Source organism: Thamnophis sirtalis, unplaced genomic scaffold (genome assembly GCF_051295495.1).
Source record: "Thamnophis sirtalis isolate CommonGarterSnake01/CBP01778 unplaced genomic scaffold, rThaSir2_p1.2 scaffold_38, whole genome shotgun sequence".
NCBI lineage: Eukaryota > Metazoa > Chordata > Lepidosauria > Squamata > Natricidae > Thamnophis > Thamnophis sirtalis.
In genome coordinates this window covers 19,996-37,404 of record NW_028261418.1, presented here as the reverse complement: position 1 = coordinate 37,404, position 17,409 = coordinate 19,996, and the positions used below count along the sequence as shown (strand labels likewise).

At 40.7% G+C, this 17,409-nt stretch overlaps 1 long non-coding RNA gene across 1 annotated transcript; it reads left to right on the top strand.

Annotated features, from left to right (window-relative positions):
• Positions 1 to 13,609: 13,609 nt before the first annotated feature.
• LOC148042212 (uncharacterized) lies at positions 13,610 to 17,133 on the top strand. The gene is made up of 3 exons (XR_015695257.1): positions 13,610 to 13,790; positions 14,629 to 14,786; positions 16,810 to 17,133. It is a non-coding gene; the product is annotated as an uncharacterized LOC148042212 (long non-coding RNA).
• Positions 17,134 to 17,409: the final 276 nt, after the last annotated feature.

The window sequence follows — 17,409 nt, the reverse complement described above, 5'->3', positions numbered from 1 at the left end:
TGATCATTTACATAAGTTACACAAAGGCAGATGCTTACTCACAAGCACCCATACAGGAAACTCCCTTCCCTCCTTTTGACAAGATTACTCTTGGGACAAGATACCAGGCAAGATTGGATCAAGAAACAAGAGAACCAAAATTGAAGCAATCACCAGAAATAAAGAAATATTTGTAAACCATAAACTTAGACAAAAGCCTCAAAGGGGAAAACTGTATAAAAGGGAAACCAGCAGCTGTACAATTTGTCTGCAGACCCCGGAACATCTGAGCTGCATCTCTTTCTTCCCATTTTTTCTTCCTAATAAAAATCATAACTTCCAGGCAGCTGGCTTCACGAAATTTTCTTCTAGCATCAGTGGCAACTCCCAGCTGAGAATGGACTGGGGAAATTTCTTCCATCAATGCCACAATATATAAATAGCCATTCCTTTATTCGTGGGTTTTCCAGTTCACTTCTTCCCTCAAACATATTTGCCCTGTCACTGTTATTTATGTGCTGGCAATTTTGCTAAACCATAACCATCAAATGCAAAAAGGGAGGAAAAAATATCTTTGCATGCCCACAGCTAATTGAATGCAACTGCACATCTTGGTTATAATATAATAGTGTATTTCCATTCAATGGTTTATATTAGAAGCCTCTGCTTGTCTCTTCTTTCAATTCCATCAGTTGAATTGCTCCCAGCTGCATATTTGCTGTAGTTTGATCACTTTCCCATGGTATATTAGAAATGTTAATACAGCACATACCTCATTGTTCTATTTCACACTGCCTTCTGCTACATATGCCTTAATAGACTGCTATATTTTTTCATTTCTAACCTATAATGATCAGCTGCAAGTCTAAGTGAAAAGTGATCTAGCTCTCCAGCAAGTCTTGACAGGTGGTGACAGATCCTCAGACCCCCAAATCCAGATCCTCTCTTTCCTGCCCCAATCTTTTTTGCCAGGTGCAGACTGAGATGCAGCCACAGCATTTTTGCTGACTGTTGCTCAGTTGGATGAGATAATCAGGTGTTTCCTCCTTCACCCACCAGATCCTTTGTCCCTGCTATGGTTGCTGCTGTCAGCAACAAGCCCCTGAAGCTGCTTATTATTAATTAAAGGGAAAATATATGTAGAATATATCAGTTGGAGTAAGTGAAGAGGACAATGATTTTATCACTGACACTCCTAACTCCTCTATCAAGTAAGCCAATTGTGCTTTGTCAATCCTAAAGAAACCAGGCACTAGGATTGTTTTGCTACTATGAAAGATTACAAGAAAGCAAGTTTTCCAGAAAGGTAGAGGAAGGGAGTGGAAACAGAGGAATGCAGCAATAGAGCAGCATTGTATGGATTGCCTGGAAGCCAGTGAGATTAATCGTAGAGGAAAAGACTATTTTATGGAAGTAACTGCAAACCAGTGGAACATGTTCCACTATCCTCTCATCAGACAGAATGTAGCCAAAATTATGGCAGAAGTGCCCAGTGAAAGGTTGTTGTGATGATATTTAAGGAGGTTCTCTCTTGATACTGTGGTCACCACTATCGGGTAACGGAAATAGTATTGTTTTATGGTATATATGCCACATTCATGAGGGTTCAAACAGAAGGAAAAGGCCATTTTAAGAGAGTGAATAAACATCAATACAAAGAGTCTTTGACTTACAGCAGTCCATTTAATGACCATTAGAAGTTACAAGGGCACTGAAAAAATGAACTTATCACCATTATTCACACTTATGACCATTGAAACTTCCCCATGGTCATCTAATCAAATTTAGATTTTTAGCAACTATTTCATATTAATGACATGTTCTGGAGTCATGTGACCAATGGGAAAGCCAGCTTTGTTGTAATAATGACCATGTTACTAATTTAACAACTGCAAACATTCATTTAACAACTTTATCAGGAAAGGTCATAAAATGGTAAAACTCACTTAACAACTGTTTCACTTAGCAACAAAAATTTTGGCCTCAATTGTCATAAATCAAGGACTATCTGTAATCTCTAATCTATAGATATAATTTATCTATACTTCATTATGCTACAGCTGATTGAAATGTGTGTGAATTGGTCCTTCACATATTGCATTTTTGTATTTTTACTTGTAAATAAAGATTCATCAAACCAGAATGGAAGGAACAAGCAGATATAAAATAATGTATTCAACACTACCAAAAATAAAAGAGTGAGTGAGCTAGATCAAGGGATTACTAACCCCTAGGTTTTGTCTTGGCCAAATAATTGGTTTCCATAGATTGCCATGAAAAGAATAATCTAAAATATTTCTTGTAGAAATTTTGAATAATAATGATTGTGATGAAAGAGAGCTAAGATTTTCTAGTACTATGATATACATTATTAATAATGAAGCCATAAAATTGTGCATTATTAAAGCATGGTAATGAGAGTTTCATTAATGAATTCATAAAATCATTTTGAAAAAAAGAAACTGTTAACCCAAACATTTTCAACCTTTTCCTGAATAATGGGGGCACAAATAATATGTCTGCAAAAGGTAATATATAAAATAATCTCAAATAGAAAATTAGTGATACTGTAACAGCTTGCACATGTATTTTAAATGCATGTCTCTGAAGATGGTTCTTAAGCTTAGTGATATTAGTATATTCCTATAAATGTGCTTTTATTTTTTTTTATTTTTTTGTTTCTTTTTCTTTAAGGTAGGAAAGAAACTACAAAAAAGGAGCATGTATCTTCAAGCCAGGATTTAAAATCCAGTTAAAAAAGCTTCTTTCCACTGAATTAAAACAATCTTTTTGACTGCATTGCAAGCCCAATAAATCCAGAATTCAGTACAAATTGATAAATTAATCCTATAATGAAAATTTTTGTGACAGTGTTTGGCAACTTTAAGAAATTCGGATTTTAACTCCCAGAATTCCACACTTTGACATGGTCAACACAATCAAGGGAATTTCTATAATCAATGAAGCACATATTTTTATTTTTATGTATTCTTTGACTTTCTCAATTATCCAATGCACACCAATACTAATATTCCTTGTTACTCAATTTTTTCTAAAATGTCTTAAACATTTGGCGTTTTGTTTTCTATGCTGGGTTCTATCTGTGTTGGGTAATACCAAATTTTATTTTGCTACTAGGTGACATTGAAGGTATTGTATGATACTTTAATTTGCACAGTTAAGTCTCCTTTCTTTGATGTTGCTATATAAACTGACCTCTTCCAATCTGCTCACTCTCCAGATTTCCTGCCATGGTTTACTAATATTTTTACTGATTTGCTCCTACTGCTTGTCATATTGTAGATATTCCATTAATTGTAGCCTTCCTGCTTGGTAGCGATCAGAGTGCTGATCTAACTTTATCTTCTAGCACAGGGGTGTCAAACTCACGTCTTCACGTTGTCATCACGTGATGTATCACAACCTTTTCCCCCTTCGCTAAATTGGGGTGGACATGGCCAGAGTGTGACCTATCCGGCCTGCGGGCCGTGAGTTTTACACCCCTGCTTTAGCACTAATAATTCTTGCCAAAAAAAAGGAATGTTTTGTTAATGGATATTGATATCCCTATTGTATAGAATTTCATATATTTCATTTTTTAATCTTTTTGATAATAATTTCTTTTGATAATATTTTCTTTATTTCCCTTTGTTTTTGTTTCTATCTTCAGTGTCTTTACAGATGTCATTATTATTGATATTGGTCTTGTCTCTTCAAACAACTCTCTTAAATTATTTGATAAGTTTCTTCCTGACATCTTTGTCTTTTTGGACTTCAATTTTTATTTTTACCACCTGGCAATTTTCATTGTCTTCTTTATGTCCAGCTTGGTTTGTTCTATTTACGGTCTTAGTCTCTTCTTTTTACATTTATCCTAAATCAAATTATTCTTGATTTTATTTTACATTTCCTCTGATTCCCCATCAATTAGTTTTGAGACTTCAAAGTAATTCCTAAAGTTTACGTTGAAAAGAGTGGACATAACCTTAAGATAATTTAATAGAAAATGGTTGGGTTTGTTCTTTCCTTTAGCCCAATTTGGAACTTGCATGTAAACAGCTTGTGTTGCAGTCAGTCCCTGGCCATATCAGTTATAATTGAGCTTTGCACCTTTGGTACCAATAATATTGTCAATGCCCAAATATGGGAGGAAGTTCACTGCTTCCATTCTCTGTCCATCGCCTCGTCATAAGAGACCATCCAGACAGAAACCCAATATTTTTACTGTTGCTTTTCGTTACATTTGTGTTGTATGTGTGCTGATAAATAAAGGGAGACTAGTATAGATCTATTTCAAGCTATTTAGCTCTCATCAGCTAGCCATACCTTTACTGGGATTGGAACCTGTGCTGTATTGTATCTTAGGCAGATGTGTTAACCATTAAGCCACAGAGTTCCTCTCCTTATCAGGTGAGCCGGGGAGAAAGGTATATATTTAAAGTCACAACCCCTGGTATGCCCAAATATGGGAGGAAGTTCACTGCTTCCATTCTCTGTCCATCGGCTCGTCATAAGAGACCATCCAGACAGAAACCCAATATTTTTACTGTTGCCTTTGCCCAAATATGGGAGGAAGTTCACTGCTTCACTACTAGTCTCCCTTTATTTATCAGCACAAATACAACACACACACACACACACACAATTTGTGCTGATAAATAAAGGGAGACTAGTATAGATCTATTTCAAGCTATTTAGCTCTCATCAGCTAACCATACCCTTACTGGGATTAGAACCTGTGCTGTATTACATCTTAGGCAGATGTGTTAACCACTAAGCCACAAGGTCCTCCTCCTTTATCAGCTGAGCCAGGGAAATAGGTATGTATTTAGTGTCACAACCCCTGGTATGCCCAAATATGGGCAAATATGGTTGTATTTGTGCTGATAAATAAATAATCCCAGTAAGGGTATGGCTAGCTGATGAGAGCTAAATAGTTTGAAATAGATCTATACTAGTCTCCCTTTATTTATTTATCAGCACAAATACAACACAAATGTAACAAAGGCAACATTAAAAATATTGGGCTTTCTGTCTGGATGGTCTCTTGTGACGAGTCGATGGACAGAGAATGGAAGCAGTTAGCTTCCTCCCATAATTGGGGCATACCAGGGGTTGTGACACTAAATATATACCTACCTCCCTGGCTCAAGCTGATAAGGAGGAGGACCTGTGGCTTAATGGTTAAGACATCTGCCTAAGATGCAATACAGCACAGGTTCGAATCCCAGTAAGGGTATGGCTAGCTGATGAGAGCTAAATAGCTTGAAATAGATCTATACTAGTCTCCCTTTATTTATTTATCAGCACAAATACAACATATATATATATGTATGTATGTATGTATGTATGTATGTATGTATGTATGTATGTATGTTTGTATGTATGTATGTACGTACGTACGTACACACACATACAGTGTGTGTGTATATGTGTGTGTGTTTGTGTGTGTGTATATATGAATTATGTATGTATGTTTGGTTTTGCTTGTTTGAAGAATGTGTTAGCAATGAAAATTTGTTGGATTGGCAGAAATAGATACATTGTTCTATTCTTTCATTTTGGTTTCCTAGGCCATAGAGTTCAACCCATTTTTTCTAATTGTTTCTAACTCTGACATTGTGGTATACAACCCCAAACTTGAATGTTCTGTCAATTGAACTTGACCATAAAACTCTTTAAGTGCCTCATCCTCTGCATTAGTGATTGAAGCACAAATATATATGATGTTATTAAAGGGCTTATGCTTAAATGTACATTGTAGCCAAAAAAACAAAGAACAGCCATAAAAAGATATAGCAAAGGCTTTTAATAGCAAAGATATAGCAAAGATATAGCAAAGGCTTTTCATGGCTGTTGTTTTTGTGTGTGTTGAATAGTAAATAGTAAATACTACTGTTCACTGCTAGTGAACTAGTCCAATTCCAATCTGTTATAATTCATTGATGTCTACAGTATCAGTTTATAATCGATTTCATTTTTCTCTGTGTTGACCTTCCCACGTTCATGCTTCTTACCTTCCATGTTCCTGTAATTTTGTCTTTGCAGCTTCAGATTTTCTTTTCTGACTTTGGGGTTTTTTCCTTTTCTTTCTCTCATGGCAACATCAGTTTTAGCTGTAGTCTATCTGCCTCACAAATACTATTAGTATTCTGAAAGATTCTCAGCTTTTCCTCAGTAACTTGTTGAATGCTATCTGGCCTGAGGGGCCTGTCATCCAGCAGTATATCCTCAATCACTTTATGTTATCTATTCAAGATACTTTCTCAGTAAAATACAGGAGTGGCTTACCAATGCCTTCTCCCACAATGTATGAAATTATGCCTTTACCAAGGATTCCAGCATCTTCCTGCATCACTGCTGCCTGATATAGATGTTAGCTTCCTTTAGCTGGGCAGGTGAAATGACCTTCACCCTTTGGGTGATCTTGCTGTTAGTATAGACTTTTGGTGTGCTGTCCTTGCATTCATCCCTCTCAGCAACAACCCTCCCCACAATCAGGCTGTAGAGCAGGATGTTGGCAGGAAGAGGTTGTTTACTCAGAACTAATTGCCACCCATCTCAGATATATTCCCAGCTACTAAAGGATTCTTACTAGAAGCAAAGCAAAGCAAAGCAAAGTGAAGCAAAGCACAGCAAAGCAAAGCTTTTCCTCTATCAATATAAAAAAAATCTGTCAGCGTTCCAAATACCATGTAGAATCAAAACTATGCTTAAAGTTCCAATTTAATAAAGTAGGCATGTTGGCACATAGCTGTGGGATCCCAACTGGAAGTTACATCAGAATGCCACCCAGTTAAAAGTTCATGATCTTGTCCCCACACCCACAATCCATCACATGGTCCAATCTCCTTCTTCCACGCTGGCGTCCATGCCCAGCTTCTTCTGGTCAGGTGTACTGGTGTGGAGACAAAGGATGACCTTGGCTTCTAGCAAAGAATGAAAAACAATACATTCCAAAATCCTACTCCTTCTAATCCCCCCTCCCATTGACTATACTTAAAGAAACAGCATAATGAAATAAGAGAAAGTGTGGCAGGCCAAAATTCTAAAAGGAATAGAAATGCAGGCCTGACAAGCGGCCTCTCCTCAGAAGAAAAACATTTCCTGAAAAGAGAACAACATAAAAGTTAACATATAAAAAATTAACCACCTATTTCCACCCCTAGGGGACCCTTTGGCTTATTGGGAAACTTCTCTACTAACTTTTCCACTTTTAAGTTCCAACTTTTCACCCAAGTGGCTTCAGACAAAGGGTAGCCCTTCCATTGCACTAAATACTGCAAGCAACCCCTATTCAACCTAGAGTCTACAATCTTTTCCACCTCAGATTGTAGTTCCCCTCCTATCACTATAGATGGTGTTTCCCCTTCTATCTCTAAAGGAGGAGAGAAAGTTTGGGTGGATGCTCTTATGCTAGACCCATTTATTGGTTTCAACAAGCTACAATGAAATTCCGGGCCAAATTTCCCTAGACTTCTAGGTAGACTGAGCTGAACTGTAAATGGGCTAACTATCTTCACTATCGGGAATGGACCTAGAAATTTTGGACCAAATTCCTTGCTAGGCATTCCTAATCTTAAGTATTTGGTAGAACAAAAACTTTGTCCCCCACATGAAAGGGGTACTGGAGCGAGCGATGGGTCTCAGCTTGCTTCTGGTAGGCTTCTGCTGCATCTGCTAGAGCCTTCTTCGTATTCTCCCAACCTTTCTTTAGTATGACCATCCATTCATTTAAAGACATGGAGGAGGGGGGTTCTCTAGGCAGCTCAGGCATGGGAACAAATTCCATGCCACTGGTAATCTGGAAAGGAGTAAATCCAGTGCTGCTGTGAACCGCATTGTTGTATGCCACTTCGGCGAAGGGTAGCAAGTCTGACCAGTTGTCTTGCTGATAGTCCACAAAACACTGGATGTATTGTTCCACCAACACATTGGCTCTCTCTGCTGCGCAGTTCATGCTGGGATGAACCTCTGAACTCAGTTCTTATGTGGTCCCCATGGATCTCAGGATCTGGCTACAGAACTTGGATGTGAACTGGACTCCACGGTCTGAAATGATCCTCTTGGGCAATCCATGCAGGTGATAAATGTCTTTCACAAACATTTTCGCTAATTCCTTTGCGGACGGCAACTCTGAGCAAGCGATGAAGTGCACCTGCTTAGAAACCAAGTCCATAATTGTCCAGATTACTCTGTTTCTACTGCTGTCTGGGAGTTGCACGATGAAGTCAATGTGACCTCTTCCCATGGTCTGTTAGGGCTGGCCACTCGTTGTAGCAGTCCAGACTGGTCTGTTGGGAGCGCCAATCTCATAGCTGTCATCAGCTTATCCTGGCTTCCATTACTATTATGCTGCGGTCTTCTCGACAAAACATTCCCCAACAAGTTTTTGGGTTCTTGTTGGACAGCTGGAGTTTTTGTCTCTGCTGCAGGTTCTGGGCTCATGGATTCAATCATCCCTGGCTGGCCTTTTTTCTCCAAAGGTGATATTGGCTCATCCACAATCATCAATTTCCTACCACCGTCTTACCACTTTATCGTAGGTTTCCACTTGTCAAGCCAAGCAAGCCCCAAGATTATTTTCTCCGGTATCTCTGAAGCAACAATGAATCTGAGTAGCTCGCAGTGGCGGCCTACTTGTAACTTCACCAGTTCAGTTACTAGCATGGGTTTGCCCCCTCCAATTAGTGTTCCATTTACCTGTTCACCCTGAATGGGACAGGCTAGAGGTCTTGTGCTTATGCCTAATCGCTTGACAATCGACGTGCTGATTAAGCATCGAGCGCAACTGGTGCTCACAACTGCTTCAGGACCCAGATTGTTGGGGGCAATATGCTGACTCTCTGTAAACCGCTTAGAGAGGCCTGAAAGGCCTATGAAGCGGTATATAAGTCCACTGCTATTGCTATTGCTATTGCTATTGCTTCAACTTCCCCCTCCAACCCCGTCTTAGGCACTTGGAGGTTGACTTGGAAGGCGAAGGGGAGGATGGGTGCATTCACCATTGGGCCATCTTCAGCAATTTCCTCCTCCGAGGCCTTCCCCTTGCTAGGACTCTTTGTCCCCTTAAGTTGGGGATCCTCTTCCAGAGCATGTTTGCTTTTTCCCTCCTCCGAGGCCCCCCCCTTTGGTAGGAACCTTTGTCACCTTAAGTTGGGGATCCTCTTTCATAGGTTGGTTGCCATTTTCCTCCTCTGAGGCCTCCCCCTTGGTAGGACTCTTCGTCACCTTAAGTTGGGGATCCTCTTCTAGAGGTTGTTGGGCCAGATGACTCTTTTGTGGTGGCATCTGGGGCCTTCTCTTTTCCGCCGTGGCAGTTGGTGCACACATTTGTGGCAATGGGGCTGGAGCCAAGCACTCTGACGCTTTGTGGCCAAGTTGACAGCAAAGGTGGCATTTTGTTGAGCCCCACGAGGAAAGGGACCTAGTTACATCTCTAAACTTAGGAACTGCCTCATCACATTGTTCCGCCATCCATTTTGTAGCTAGCCCCTTAGTAATCCCTTCTTCCATTGCTGAGAACCTTTCTCTGTAGGAAGGTTGGGCAAGAACCTTTTGGAGCGTTGCAGGGGAGACTGGAACCGGTGGGGAGGTCAATCCCTTGGTTAGCCACTGCCCAGTTGTCTGCCATGGTGCCATCTGCTGAGGAAGGGCAGGTACCAATTGGAAACCCTTCCATCCATGACCTGGGATTAAGACCCATCCCGAGGGTGCCTGATTCACAGGTTGCAGTTCACTCAATGATGGCTGGTTAATGGGGTTTATGTGCCAAGGCCTCCTCTGCTGGCTTGGAGGATTTCTGGCCCAAGGGCCCCTCTGCTGGCTTGGGAGACTTTCCTATGTTGATGGTCCAGGAGTTACCCACTGGAATCTTAACCATCCAACTCTGGGAAGAAAGCCCAATTTAGTGGTGGCTGGTAAGTGGAAGATGCTTGCCAAATCTCTTCTTGCTGACTGGGTTGAAAATCCCATCTTGCTAGGGATTCTGTCTTCAACTTAGTTGCAGGGCATTGGCTCATTTCAAATATCCCCTCTTGGAAGGAGTCAAAATCTCCACTCCAGGGTTTTTTCCAAGCCTTGGCTGGGGGGAAGGAGTAGTAGTATGCACTCACATTTAGTTGTCCGGAATGGTCCGGGATCTCCATCGGAGCTGACTGCATGAGGGTGGCTGGAATCTCCATTCATCAGATCTTCATGCCATCTATTCTCCGCGTTGAAAATAAGCTCCTCCATTCCACTTCGTTGTATCCCCAGCAGGCTGGGCTTCTTGCCAATGGCAATAAATTTTTTAAAAGCGAAACTGCTTTTACCTTTGCAGATTTGCAGAGGAACGTCTCATCTCAGCTTCGTATCTCAAAAGGCTTTCTCCTAATTGTTCGCTGATGTTTTACGCTGACCGGTGTGGTTCAGCCTTGGAGAAACAGCAGACCTCAACAGCCTCCCCGTGAGGGATGGGTGCTGGTGATTTATTTTGAAGAGATGATGTCAATGTTCCAAATACCATGTAGAATCAAATCAGAATCGAAGGCAAAACTATGCTTAAAGTTCCAATTTAATAAAGCAGGCATGTTGGCACATGGCTGTGGGGTCCCAACTCTGGAAGTTACATCAGAATGCCACCCAGTTAAAAGTTCATGATCTTGTCCCCACACCCACAATCCATCACATGGTCCAATCTCCTTCTTCCACGCTGGTGTCCATGCCCAGCTTCTTCCGGTCAGGTGTACTGGTGTGGAGACAAAGGATGACCTTGGCTTCTAGCAAAGAATGAAAAACAATACATTCCAAAATCCTACTCCTTCTAATCCCCCCTCCCATTGACTATACTTAAAGAAACAACATAATGAAATAAGAGAAAGTGTCGCAGGCCAAAATTCTAAAAGGAATATAAATGCAGGCCTGACAGAATCAGTTTGTCATATGTGTGGTTGTAGATTGCCCATCTAGCTAAAAAAATGAAATTAGCCACAATCAAAGCATTCAATAAATAAGATAATTCTCCATTCAGGTTCTAAAACCATTCAGAAAGTAACAGTGCTGTATTGCAGAGTTCCAATGGTTATTCTAAAACGTCCTTAGCCCTACTGAACTTTTTCACTGAATTCTAGTTCATAAAGTAAATCTTTTCATTTGACCCTAAGACTTCTATTTCTATTACTTCTATTTCTGTGGAATATCTTGCTAATATTGTCTGAATCCCATGGCTTTTGGAAGAAGGCAATGGAAAACTACCTTGTATTGCTGCAAGAAAAGTTATACATACACATCCTAGCATTTTAATTCCCTTGTTAAAAATGTTATTTTTTTATAGCCAACTGAATGGGTTGTATACAAACCTGATCATATGATCCACTGAAATTAATTGGGTGTAAATGAATTATCAGTTATTGACTATCAAACTAAGAACTATAATCTTATGTTCTTGTTATTTATTTTAGTATAGAAATTAAATAAACATTAGAAAATAAAAATCTTCATATTAAGCATAATTTTAAGTAAATCTGTATTTTGTTTACACACATATAAAATCTAATAAAATAACTTAATGATGAGAATTTCTTGTATCACTTCTGCAGACTGCTTCCTTGAAAATGAATTCCAACTTTCTCACTTAAGAAAGCTAATGGGTTTCATTATGATGTGAGCTTAGTCAATCTCAATGGTATTTCAGGAAGGGTATTCAAAGGATGTCTCTTCTTTTAATAGCATAACTCATAAACTGTTCAACAGCTAATGAGAACATATAATGAAAGTCTGCAATGCAAAAGCTTTTAATGCTATTTTGTTATGCTTGTGCATTTATAGTTATGACATCATGTGTTTAAATATAAATCACTGCTTTTATGACGGAGAAATGTGTGCTGATCCCTATAATTTACAGTTCCTGAGTCTAAAGGCACATCCAGGTGGCCAGTTCAACATGTTCTGTTCCAGCCAGTGAGGCGACATAAAGTAGGCCAGCATAATTTGCTGTCTCAACAGCTGATCTCTATTCCGCCTCAGTAACAAAGCTGGCAAATGGTGCTGTCTCGACAGCTTTAATATGCAACAAATTAAGGAAAGTCTCCCTAATGTTGCATGGGACTGGGAAAAGAGAGATGAGTTTTGGCAAATGGGTTTGGTCTTCTCTGAACCTGATCTATGGGATAGATGGGGGCTTTCTGCCTTTCCTGCTTTACTAGGAAGCCTACACTTACTGCACAAGGCAAAGAACACAGCTGCTGTCTCAAGGGGGTTTATAGATCATCACTCCCTCTCATTATGCTCCTCATGCTCGGGTTTTTTCTTCACTCAACTTTGTCTTCACCTTTTCACTTTTCTTCCTTGTTTCCCCCCCCTCACTTTATCACTCTATCTTCAGTCAGGGAGATATAATTTTCTTCATTACTTTTGTCCATTGACATCTCTCCCTCTATTGCTCACTCCACTAGCCCATTGTAACATTCATTTTTGGCCCTGCTCTGGCATATAAGTGACCCATCAATACCTGTGTGGACAAAGAGCCTGCATAGTGAGAGCTTAACCTTATACAAAAGTCTCCAGTGATCAGTGGAGAGAAATATGTCCACTGTAGCAGAAAATGACCAATAGGAACATGTTAAATTCTGGTGAAATACCACAAACTGTGCTTCAGGATTATATGAAAAACTCTTTTAACACTGGAACAGATAAACATGAAACTAAGTGGCCTCAGTAGTGGGTAGTGGTTGAGGAAAAGTCTGGTTCATAAGGTTGTGTTTTTTAAAAAAGTTTTGTAAGGAATCTTACATAGTAGCTGCAATTAAAGGAACATGGGATGAGCAATTAGATGTCCTTCTCATATAGTCAGATGAGGCTACACCTAAAACACCATATACTCTAATTCCTTTAGACCAGTGGTTCCCAAAGTCGGCGGTACTGCCCCCTGGGGGGTAGTGGGATGACTTAGGGGGATGCTAAGAGGCAAGGGGGAGCGACAGGCGACAGAAAAGGAGCCGCGCTGAGCCTACAGCTTCAGCTGGCCAGCCTGCCATAAATGCCCCTTCTTTGTTGATCTACTCGATACTACCACTGCTGCTTCTTGCTGCTGCTGCTGCCCGCCGCAGCAACTTAAGCAACAGCAGAATCAATCCTAACTACCAGCGGCCTCAACCACCGCCCAGCAAGAGAGAGAGAGAGAGAGAGAGAGAGAGGGAGGGAGGGAGGGGGGGGGAGGGAGGGAGGGAGAGGGAGAGAGAGAGAGAGAGAGAGAGAGAGAGAGAGAGAGAGAGAGAGAGAGAGGGAGGAAAAACATACAGAGAGCGTGCAACCGAGCAGAGGGGGGGAGTTGAAACAACTAAATCGGAAGACACCAAGCCGCTCCCACGGAGCGGCTAGACACACGCCGCTCAGGGCTTTCCCCCGCCCCCCCACCTCTGGACCAAGCGCCACAGCTCGGAACGCACGTGCTCCCTGAGCCCACCGCAGACATGGGCTGCTCCCGTCCTCCTTCCTCCCCGTCCCGTTAAATGGTTGCTTCTGGCCTTTTGCTTACCGCGCATTCCTCGGGGTAGCCAGTCAATTGGCGCATGCTCCATCGATCCGTGCGCTGTGCGGCAGTACTGCGTTCCGGAGGCAGGGAGTCCTCTTTTCTGCGGGTGCACGAAGGACGATCCCGGGACCGGGGATCTCCATATGTGCGTGTGGCAACTAAAATCCTCCGGCGACACAAAAAAGGGGGTGGTGGGTGGTGTTCCTTGGGTGGAAAGGGAGCAGCAGGGCAATGGCCAAAGGGAATTTTGGCGTGGGCGACGACGAAGCAAGTTTTACATGAACTCCAGGGGCAAACGGTAGGAAACGGGCTGCTCTTTTTAAGTGTCTTTTAAAACAAACCATCACCCAAAACTACTGGAAACTAGAGTAAGGAGTTAATGCCACTGAAAAGACTCCTCTGATACCATAATAAGAGGAGAGGAAAACAGTTCTGATGCTTTTAGAGCAGTGTCTCTCAACCTTGGCAACTTGAAGATGTCTGGAGTTCCCTGGCTGCGGAATTCTGGGAGTTGAACTCCAGACATCTTCAAGTTGCCAAGGTTGGGAAACATTGCACTCTGCTAAGTGACTTAAAACCAGACATTGGGAAACTGGTATCACTTCATCAAGCCCATCCATCACATTAAGAATTTACTGAACAGGGAAGTAATTACTAAATTTTACTGAGTTTACTAAGTTACTAGTTACTATGGTTCTTGATAAATGACTATCAGACTTTGAAAACCTGGTATCACTGGATCATGTTCAACAATTTTGTCTTCTGATTAACTAAAAAGATTTTTAAATTGGATTTTGAATAAATGTGCAATTGTTAGTTTTAAATTTTACTGTTACTATCTTCTGTCGTGCAAACCACCCAGTCACATGACACCCCCCCCCAGCAATGCCCACCAAGCCACACCCACAGAACCAGTAGTAAAAAAATTTGAATTCCACCACTGGGTGGGGGGCACTGAGGATCGGTTTGTAGCACCAAGGGGGCGGTGGACTGAAAAAGTTTGGGAACCACTGCTTTAGACCAACCCATGATGTTATAAATTGGAGACACTCCTCTTGAAAACATAAATAAATTTTTAAATTGCTGATAAATTTATTATTTACAATTTAATAGTAAGATGGATATTTTGTCTGCAGAAAGTTGCAGTTGTTGAGGGGGAAAAACCGTGTTTGAACTCAAGGAGCTGTGTACCATGTCTTCTACACTGGGGTACGAAAGTGCCCTTTCTCAATTGTTATCAACTACCAGAAGTTATCCTTTAGCAACATACTGAAAGCCACATTGCCCATGCCAGGTATGTAATAGCTTAAGCTGTTCCTTCTTGCCAGTTTTTAGAATTTCTTCTGTATAAAGAACAAGTAGACCTCTTTCATCAAATACTTTAATATTTTAATAGAAGACCTTATATTTACATATGCAATCTTCTTTCTGATCCAGTATAATAATTACTCCAACTTACCTATAAACAGTATGTGCAATTTATATTAATACCTAGAGACACTGCCATGAACTACTCCCACTATATTTTGCCTACTGATAAAATGCCTCACTTTTATAGGTCTACTTTGTGTAAATAGAAAAGGATTAAGCAGCAAGGGAAGAAATTTGCCTAAAATGAAATAATCACATTAGCAGGGCAAAAAATGGAATGAGCAAAGCTTCAAACAGACTGCATGTTAATGAAAATAGATCATAACAAACATAAAAACATAATTTCTTTTAAGTGAAAGCTATAATTTACAAGATTGCCTTCATGAGCCCTTCCTACATATATAAATAAAAACAGCCTTTAAAAATTAACCTTTCAGATGTCCTCAATATTCTCTCTATTCTCATATAAATTCTTTTTGAGTTACATTCTATGATCCAAACATGATTTCTTGTCATTTAGTCATTGCTGACTTCAGACCATGAGCTTAGTAACTTCTTTAACAACTTGAAAGACGATTGTATCATTATAAACCTAGAATCTTTCTTCAATCCTTAGATTATTCTAATTAATTCAGCCAAGCCATATTCCAGTCCACATAAAATTTGGTTACTAAATTTTGTCATGATTATCTGAAGAAAGATAGTTTTCAGTCCCATATTTCCCCTGATTATATTGCAACCAGTGGTGGGTTGCTGGCGGTACTCCCAGGTACGAGCATACGGGAGCCTGCCCAGAGCACTGGATACCGTTCTGGTATGGTGCTCTGGAGGGCCCACCCGCCCGCCTGTGCTCCTTACCTGTCCTTTAAAGCCTTTGGCGCTTCCGTGCACGCCGCGTACAGTGCCTGTGCGACGCTCTGCCAAGCAGCTGGAGCGTTGCGGAGGCATTGCTGGAAGGTAAGACACATCCACGTGCGTGCCGCACGGATTCAGGTAGAGGACGCCGGGTCGTATGGCGTCCTCCACATGTATGGTTGCAATGGGGTCCGGAACCCACCACTGATTGCAAACTGAAATGTACATCTCAGCCTACGTTAAGGCTATGTGTAGGGCCTACCAAGTCCTAGAGTTGTGCCTAACATCCTGTACTAGAATAAGTAACAATTATTCTGGTATTTAATATAGAATTCTCTGAAAGTGATTGTTCAATTAAAATGTTCATATGCAACAGAAATCCTTAAAAAAAAAAAAGTACATTTTGCTTTAAATAATATCTCAATGTATGATGTAGTGGTTTAATGGGATAATGAATTTTAATTAGTAGAAGGCCTGTTGTTGTTGTTAGTTGCAAAGTCATGTCCAACCCATTGCGACCCCATGGACAACGTTCCTCCAGGCCTTCCTGTCCTCTACCATCCTCTGGAGTCCATTTAAGCTTACATCTAGTGCTTCAGTGATTCTATCCAGCCACCTCATTCTATGTCATCTCCTTCTTTTGCCCTCAGTCTTTCCCAGCACTAGGCTCTTTTCCAGGGAGTCTTTCCTTCTCATTAGGTGGCCAAAGTATTTAAGTTTTTGAGAAATTCAAAAATTGAGAAGGCCTATCTTGCTTTATCTACTTCCGAGTGTAATTCTGAAAAAAAAAAACAAATTTTAAAATCCAAGTTGGATAAAGTAAGGTTTCTCATAGAAAGGCATGGATTATGATGTTTAAATAGTCAAATTGAAAACTAGGGTCAGACTACAGATAGAGAGCTAGAATCATGGTTTTCTCCCCCCCCCCCAACACACACTTCTCTTATCTTGTTATCAGCTGCCCAATATAAAAGCCAGGTCAGTCCCTTCAGAGATATAAAAAATAAAGCTTATTTAAATCATTTTCAGCTCTATGGGAGAAATGACCCTCACCATCAACTGACATTGAATTATTATGCATTTGGTTTTAGGCTTTTACAAACTGCGGCTGTCAAGGGCCAGGGGGGTTTCAACTCTTATTCGGCTATGAAGCCCACTAACGCCAGGCACATCTGAACCTCCGATCTTCAGAGAGTTATTATAAAACTGGTCGAGGAAGTCATCTCAGCTCCTTGGAAAAACGGATTAAACATGAGATACCGGTATATATTATTTAATACATTGCTTAAATGCCATAAACATCAATTTCGATCGTCAATCTTGGAAACAGTTTAGAAAAACAAGAAATCTAAAAGATTCCTATCATTGCTCGCAACTTAACAATCATTTTCTGTCAGTCTTGCAAGCATCAATGTAGTATCATCTATATTTCGCAAGCCGAGAGCCTTCGCCGTGGCATGGAGTTCTTCCTTCGCCTTCGGATCTAGACGGTGCGCGCGTGTCTTCCACAAAGATGGGTGTGGTTCCTCCTTCCAGGCGCATTCGTGGAAGATAGAAATATAGACGCGTGCGCACATCTAGACATTATTCCTCGGTGTAAGATCATCATAATACTCGTTTCCCCTCTAATAGCTATTTAGTAGGATTCTCGAAAGGGACGGGATGGCGGCGGCATCTAAGATGAACACGGT